The sequence below is a fragment of the Protopterus annectens genome, chromosome 12.part0 (assembly GCF_019279795.1).
Source record: "Protopterus annectens isolate FY-2018-M chromosome 12.part0, PAN1.0, whole genome shotgun sequence".
Taxonomy (NCBI): Eukaryota; Metazoa; Chordata; order Ceratodontiformes; family Protopteridae; genus Protopterus; species Protopterus annectens.
The window spans coordinates 1145519479-1145526958 of NC_056746.1; positions in this window are offsets into that span (position 1 = coordinate 1145519479).

Here is a 7480-nt window from a genome sequence, read left to right on the forward strand (position 1 = left end):
AAGTGTATTTGATTTATTTTTCCTTCTAAATTACTGGAATGCCAATTTTCAGTATTAAAACTGAAACTTGAACTACTTTTTCTATAAAGCAGCAAGATTATTTCCAGCCAGAGCTTTTTCCTTTCCTTTTCTTGGTGATTTTCTCTAACTTAACCCAAATGTTTTCTTTGCTGGCATCCAGGGGGGGTCTATATTAGAAGAGCAAAGTGAAAAAAGAGTGAATGCTCTTTCATTGACATGTAAAACCTGAAGTTTGAAAATAGCAAAGTTACGGAATAGCGATTTTTTTTCCCAGGGGCTTTGCTGTTTTCTCCACTGTGGTGCGATCTCGGAGTTAGCATATTTAAGTAAGGGGGTGTGGGGGGCAAAGCCCCCACTTTATTTTGTCTTTATAATTGATTTTTCCCTGAGGAATAATCTCTGTTCTGTAACTTTGCTGGTTTTAGACTTCGGGTTTTACATGTCAACAAAAGAGCGCTCGCTCTTTCGTCGTTTTGTTATTCTAATATAGACTCCATCCAGACAGTATAACTACTAGCTAGCAACTCAGGTTGAGGCAAACTGATAACTTATACAACCATAGCAATGCCTCAGGTTTCACACTGACAGAGCTCTAATCAATATGTTGCCCAGTATGCAGAAATATTGGTAGCCTGTTAGTATTTTATTCTTGCTAATAAGCCAAATGATTATAAACACAAGTGATAATGTAAAGTAGGACAATCTGGCAAGTTAGAGGCAGATGCCACCAGTCTGTCAACATTGAGCAAAAAATAACCTCTTATCACTTAATAAATAAGTAAACAGATGTCTAGCCACAACCATTTTAAAAGAGAATAAATAACAATACTTTATTTAAGAAAGAACGCAATATAGTTAGCAGTTAAATATGCAAAGAAATATGATCTTGCACTGAGAAACAGAAATTAATCATTCTGAAAAGATTACAAGAAAGAAAACATGTCTACAGCTAGACTTTTTCCTAGCCATTTTTAAATTTAAAGAATTACGGAGCACTGTGCTCACATTGTCTGAATTTCCAGATATCGCAGCAGAAACAAATGTAGAGTAAAAACTCACAGGTAAGAATTTCCAGGGTAGTTATTTCGCTCTCAGCCTTTGTTCTGTTCATCAGCTATTTAGCTGGCTTATCTTATTTCAGATGGAATCAGATGCAGTTAAACCATTTCATAATTACGTTTTTGGCTGACTATATTTTTCTAGAATTTACTAACTGCTATTTTCTTAGCTGCCTGGTCTAGGAATGGTAACAAATCTTGTACTAAAAGGGTAGAACAATTACAATTGTTGACATATCTATATACAACTGGAATATTTCCCAGCAAAATGTGGTTATAAACTTCTTATGCTTTTAACACTTTTTTATATTTTTTCCAATGCCTTAAGGTCATACACCTTTCATGCCACTTAAAAACAAACATACTTTGCAGATTCAATTATATTTGTTTTCATTAACATAGTGTAGGTTTTATAATATGCAAATGCAGCTCACAAATCCATTAAACTTTAATTCAGGAAACAGTGGCATATTTATTCTCTGGCATCACATATTTTCCCCTCATTGAGACCTCAAGAAAGGTTTCTTGAGATACCATCAACAAATGATGCTTGAAACAGCAGTGCACTCTTTTGGCGTTCTACCTTTTTCCCTTTCATGACAAATCAGCTCCACTGGCGTTACCGGCTCCACTCCTAAGTTGGATAGTAATGTTATACAACTGTAATGGTAAACTCCATCTAAGAAACTTTCCTTTTCACCTGTTCACTCTGTGTAACCACTTTAAAGTGTTGAGGCCTGTAACCACAGTGGGCTGTCAAACATACAGGTAAAGTTTAAGCTGATATAAACCCCACATTATGACTCAGCACAGCTGTATATAATTCTTCCCTGAGCTAAAGTTTGCTGCTGAGCTATACTGTGAGGTACATATAACACTCGACTTATTTTCATAATAATCAGGAAAACACCACAAATAATGGGGAAGAAGGGTCAAAATAAGGAACATTTTTTTAAATAAGCAATTTAAAAAGTTAACAAAACAGCAGGTGTTGCATCAATATGCATTTTCTGAACCATAAGAAAAATGAATCACTAATGTCTAGCATTATTTATGAATTGTAATCCTTAGAGATTTCCCAGAAAATCAAAAAAACGATGAAGCACAGGGCAAAAGCATGAAGCAAAAATCAGGGACAGGGAACAGCAGAGAGGTATGCATGCATTTCTGCCTTTGAGGAACCCAGTTAACTACAGCTCCCACATTACTGTTTGAAGTATCTACCTATATTATAAATTCTCAGTTTTAGTTAGGAACGGCTAGCACGGACAGCTATTCATGGTCATCTTTAAGCTTTTTAAAGTGCCTTCTCACAAGTTGGAGTCCCAGAAACCTTATCTTGTCTATTCATTTTGGTGAGGTCTGTAAGGAGAGTGGCTATCATACTACAGTTGGGGGCAAACTTCCTACAGTACCCTACTAGGAATGTCTTCACCTTTTTCTTTGTAGCAGAGATAGTCCATGTATGAATATCCTCTATCTTGGCAGAGTTTGGACGAATTTTACCACCACCCACTGTGTGATTTGTGTAAGACATCTCTGACATTCCTATATGATGCATGTTAGCCTTAATAGTTAACCCTGCCCTTTTTACTCTGCCCAATGTCTCTAACATATTGAACATGCTCTTGCCTGGGTTGGTTGCAGATTGCAATGCCATCCAGATTAGCATAGTCACCAACCAATGCTAGGATGAAATCTACCAACCACTGGAATGTTGCTGGGGCATTGTTTATCCCAAAGGGCATGTTGGTGAACTCATATAACCCAAAAGTGGTCAGAAAAACTGACCTCTCTTTCACTGCATGTGTCAGAGGCAGAAGTGTAGCTGTGATAGAGATGGCAACTGCCCCAGATGCAAAGTGTTACGGGTTGAGATTGATCAATCTCAAGTACTCTTTAATGCATACTTGCTTTTAAAAGCCAGTATTGTATTTGTAGTCAGAATTGAGTATTATAGCAATCCCTCTGTGGCCTAAATTCTAGCAAGTTGTTTGCTACAGTTTAAAGCATTGCTTTTGTAAACTAAAACTTAAGTGCTATAATGCTCTGAGCAGAGTATAAACTGTGGCAACTGCTTGGTACAGTATAGCAAGCAGTTTGCTACAGTTTAAAAGTAAAAAGGGCATTTTTTTAAACTAAAACGAGCGCTGTAGCACTCCATGCAGGGTATAAACTGTAGCAGTTAGCTACAGTTTAAAAGCAAAAAAAAAAATTTAAACCAAAACCTGAGAATTGCAACACTCCATGAGAGGTATAAACTGCAGTAAGCAGTTTGCTATAACTTAAAAGAAAAATGTTTTTTTTAATTAACAAAACTATAAGGAAGGAAGGAGGAGGGTTGGGGGTACGGCATAAAAATGGGACCTGATTTGCCCCTGGAGTAAGAGGGAGGGGTCATGTATCCGGCGACATGATTGGTGCTGCCTATAGAAGGAACAGATTTTTTTTTTTTCATTTGAAGAGCTGAGGGAGTGGGCACAACTAGGGAATCAGCTGAATCAGCTACACCACTAGTCAAGAGTACCTGCCAGTAACCAACTCAATAACAGTTAAATATTTAACCTACCCAACTGCTCTAAAGTTTCTCATCTCTCCTGTGCATGGGGTAAATATCTAACTCTGTATAACTATTCAACTTCCTGTAGCCTACACAGAATCTGGTAGTCACATCTTTCTTTGGTACCTGTACCACTGCTCAGGCCCAGGGGGCTGGTGGTCTGCTGGATTATCAGCAAATAATTACTTGAAAAGCAATCTAGGTAGTGCAAAAGCTCTTGTGTACTTATTGCACTGATTTTTATGTGTTTAATAATACTTGGTTTCACAGGGTTCTGAGTGCATAACCTTTTTTATTGTCTGTTTGTTTAGCCTCTTCCCACATATTCTTAGCTGTCATAACAGAATCATTTTTAACCAATACTCCTAAGTGCTTTATTTTATCATGTCCCAATAAATATGGGTATTACTGAACCAATTTGTATCTGGGTACATAGTTTCCAGCTATTGCCTTTGTTTCATCTTCATTAATTTTGTATCTCAAAAAGATCTGAAACTGTCTAAAATATTCCACAACACTGAAATACCCCTTTCTGGTTTTATCATGTACAAAATAATATCTGCAAATGCGGCCAACTTTTCTTGATTACCATAGCAATTATATCCTTGGATTTCTGAGCCCCTTATTTTCTTTATCAATGGTTCTAAATATAACACAAATAACAAAGGGGAAGAGGACACCTCTGCTTGAGTCCTTTCTTCAAATTATCAGAGAGGATATCTCCCTTTAATTTTTGCCTCTTATCTCCTCATATATCCTCATAATTAACCTTATTATGGAGTCAGGGAATGCAAATGCTTCCATTGCCCTACTCATAAATTCCCAGCTGACTTTGCCAAATGCTTTCTCTGAGTCAGGATCCACCACCAACAAAAGTAGTATTTTCTTATATTCTGCTTCCTTCTTGATCATCATTGTTCTATTAATGCTATCAATTATTTGTCACCCTCCACAAAACCACACTGATCCATAGCTATCAATTTTGGCATTACCTTTGCCATTCTTTTCAATATTATAGACACAAACACTTTATAATCATGGTTTAGAATCAAAATGGCCCTATATGAAGCTGGATCGGATGGGTCTTAACCCTCTTTAGGTATTACTGCCACCACAGCTTTCTTTCTGGATGTTGGTGCTTTTCCTCCTTTTAAAATACTCAAAAGGATGCAACTGAAATAAACCAATAAAAAAACCAGCCCAGCAAATCAGGACCCGAAAGCCAGCAGCAAAATTAATCCAATGGATAGTACAAATTGTAGCGGTAGCCAGATAATTTTGAAGTAATAGCAATCTTTATTGAAACAAACCAATAGACCAATAGACCTTTTAAAATACTGTTAAACAAATCCTTACAGATCTTTAGCACTTTCTTTACTCCTAGCTTCCAGACTTCTACAGGAATACCATCTATTCCCAGAGAGTTTCCTGTATATTGGTTATATATCACTATTTTATCTCATTTCCTTCTATGCTAATTGATAATAATTGAGCCTCATCTACCTCTACCTTTGCATATTTAATTCTTCCATAAACATTTCCATTTATACTTTTTCTTCATTTCCACATTTTTCTTCTTTATACAGATTTTCATAAAATTTCCAAAATATTTCTAATACCCCTACAGGTTCTCCGGCCATTTTCTTTGTTATGTGTTCCCTATGCCTGGCAACAACCCTTTCTACTTTATTTTGCCTGAGCTGATGTGCTAAAAGCCTTTGTGCTCTGAAGTTATTATCAAAATGCAGTTGCTTAACAGCAATCTTTCTAAACTCTTGCATGTTATCCAGGTAGTCTCTTATTTTTTTCTTTAGCACTCTGCAGTTCCATCTCTTCTTGTTCTCTAAGATTCTTCCTATTCTGCAATACTTTAACCTTTGCCAGTCCCTCTAAATAATTTGTGTTATTTCTTAACCATACTTTTTATTTTATTTCTACCCTATTTTTAAACTCAAATTTCATTTTCTTCCATTTCCTGGCTATATTTTCTGAAGAAATTTCTCTTTTCCTTAATAACCCCTGAATAATTTCCACTACCTGTTCCTTAAATTCCTCTCTGTTTAACAGATTAGTGGGGAAGTGCAAGTGTCTCATTTTTATTTCTTTACCTTACACTTTTATTTTAGTTATTATCAGTGCATGATCTGAAATAGTTATTAGATACATATCAAAACTTTCAGTTAAATGCACATGCTTCAATGAAATATAATTTCTGTCTAGCCTGTCCCAGTTTTTGTACCTTGGGGAATAATAAGTAAATTCTCTCTGAGTTCCTACTACTGAGTTCATATGTTCCATACCAAATATTTTCATACATTTCTTCAAAAATCTACCCTCTTTTGCTATATTTTCCTTCTAGGCCCCCCCAGACACATTTTACTGTTGCAAATGAAATTCCAGACCCTACCTATAAGTAATATTCCCTGCTGAAAGCTGATTATTTCTCCCAGAATTTTTAAGCTCTATTGTAGCAGTTTTAGGTAGAATATAAATACATGACATTGTAATCCTTCTCCTTGACAGTAGCCCCTTACTACTACTACAAATCTACCATCACTAACTTTTGTATACTTCTATCACTGTTGGAGCCCCCTAGCAATTAATATAAGTATGTCCCTTTTCCTTTATCTCAGATATTCCACTCAATAACCATCCTGAAATCCTTTCTTTAACAAATTCACATGCTCAGTTTTTTCCAAATCTGTCTCCTGTAGCATAGCTATTTGTACTTTGCATTTCTTAATATAGGTCACTATTCTTTCTTTTTGTATATACTAATGAGACAATTTACATTCAAAGATAATAAGGAAAGTGTTGCTATTATGATAAGAAGCTACTATTCTTACATGCTACATATAACAGCTTTTTAAATGTCTAGTTTTAGCCTTTGTGTTACATGCATACACTAATGTTTGACAGGTTTATCTTTTATACAGTTGTTTCTTACCATATACATTTGAACATATGCCATATCTTAAAACACTTTTTGTTCAACAAAAACCCTCAAACAAAATAAAAAACACCCCAGAACAATCCCAGAACCAATTAATCAAAACAAACACACAAAACTATGTTCATCTTCAAATAATTAAGTTTAACCCTCCTAACAGGAGCAATTGTCCCAGACAGACAGCTAAACTCACAGGCTTTAATTGGCTATAATAAAGGTTATCCATGCTAAGACACATGGTACAGCCTGTGCTTCTACTTACACTAATTGCTGTCTGTTTTTTCTTATCTTTATTCTTCTCCAGATGCAGGTAACAACTTGAATTCTTTCAGAAAACATTATCTTTTAGCCATTGAAAGAAAAAACAAATTCTGTTTTCATTGTCCTTTTATCAGATTGTCTCAGGAGAAACAGTAGAACCAGATACACAGTTGCCTTCAGCTACAAGTTTCTCACATTGCACCATAAACATTTATTTGCTAAAGAAAAACTTGCATTAAATTATTTATTTACTGGCTTCCACCTAAAAATTGTTAGATCAAGTCAAGAGCTGTAATCCAGTCATCCACCTATGCAAAAGTTACAATAAGCATACAAATTTTATTTATATCATGGTCTGTATACTTTTACAACCAGTGTTTTACCTCAACAACTTAAGATTACAGCCTATTATCTAAAACTTGCTTTTGTCCAGGCTTTCTTCTCTTTTTACATTGCAGTGCCAACATTTCTTAAAACTAAACAAGAAGAAAGAAGGAAAGAAAGAAGGAAAAATGGCACCTGTTTACTTTAGTATCCATAAAACACAGAAAAATAACTGAAAATGCTTTACTATATAATATGCAGTATATGTAATGTTTTATAAAAATACTGTTAAGGCCATTTTTTACA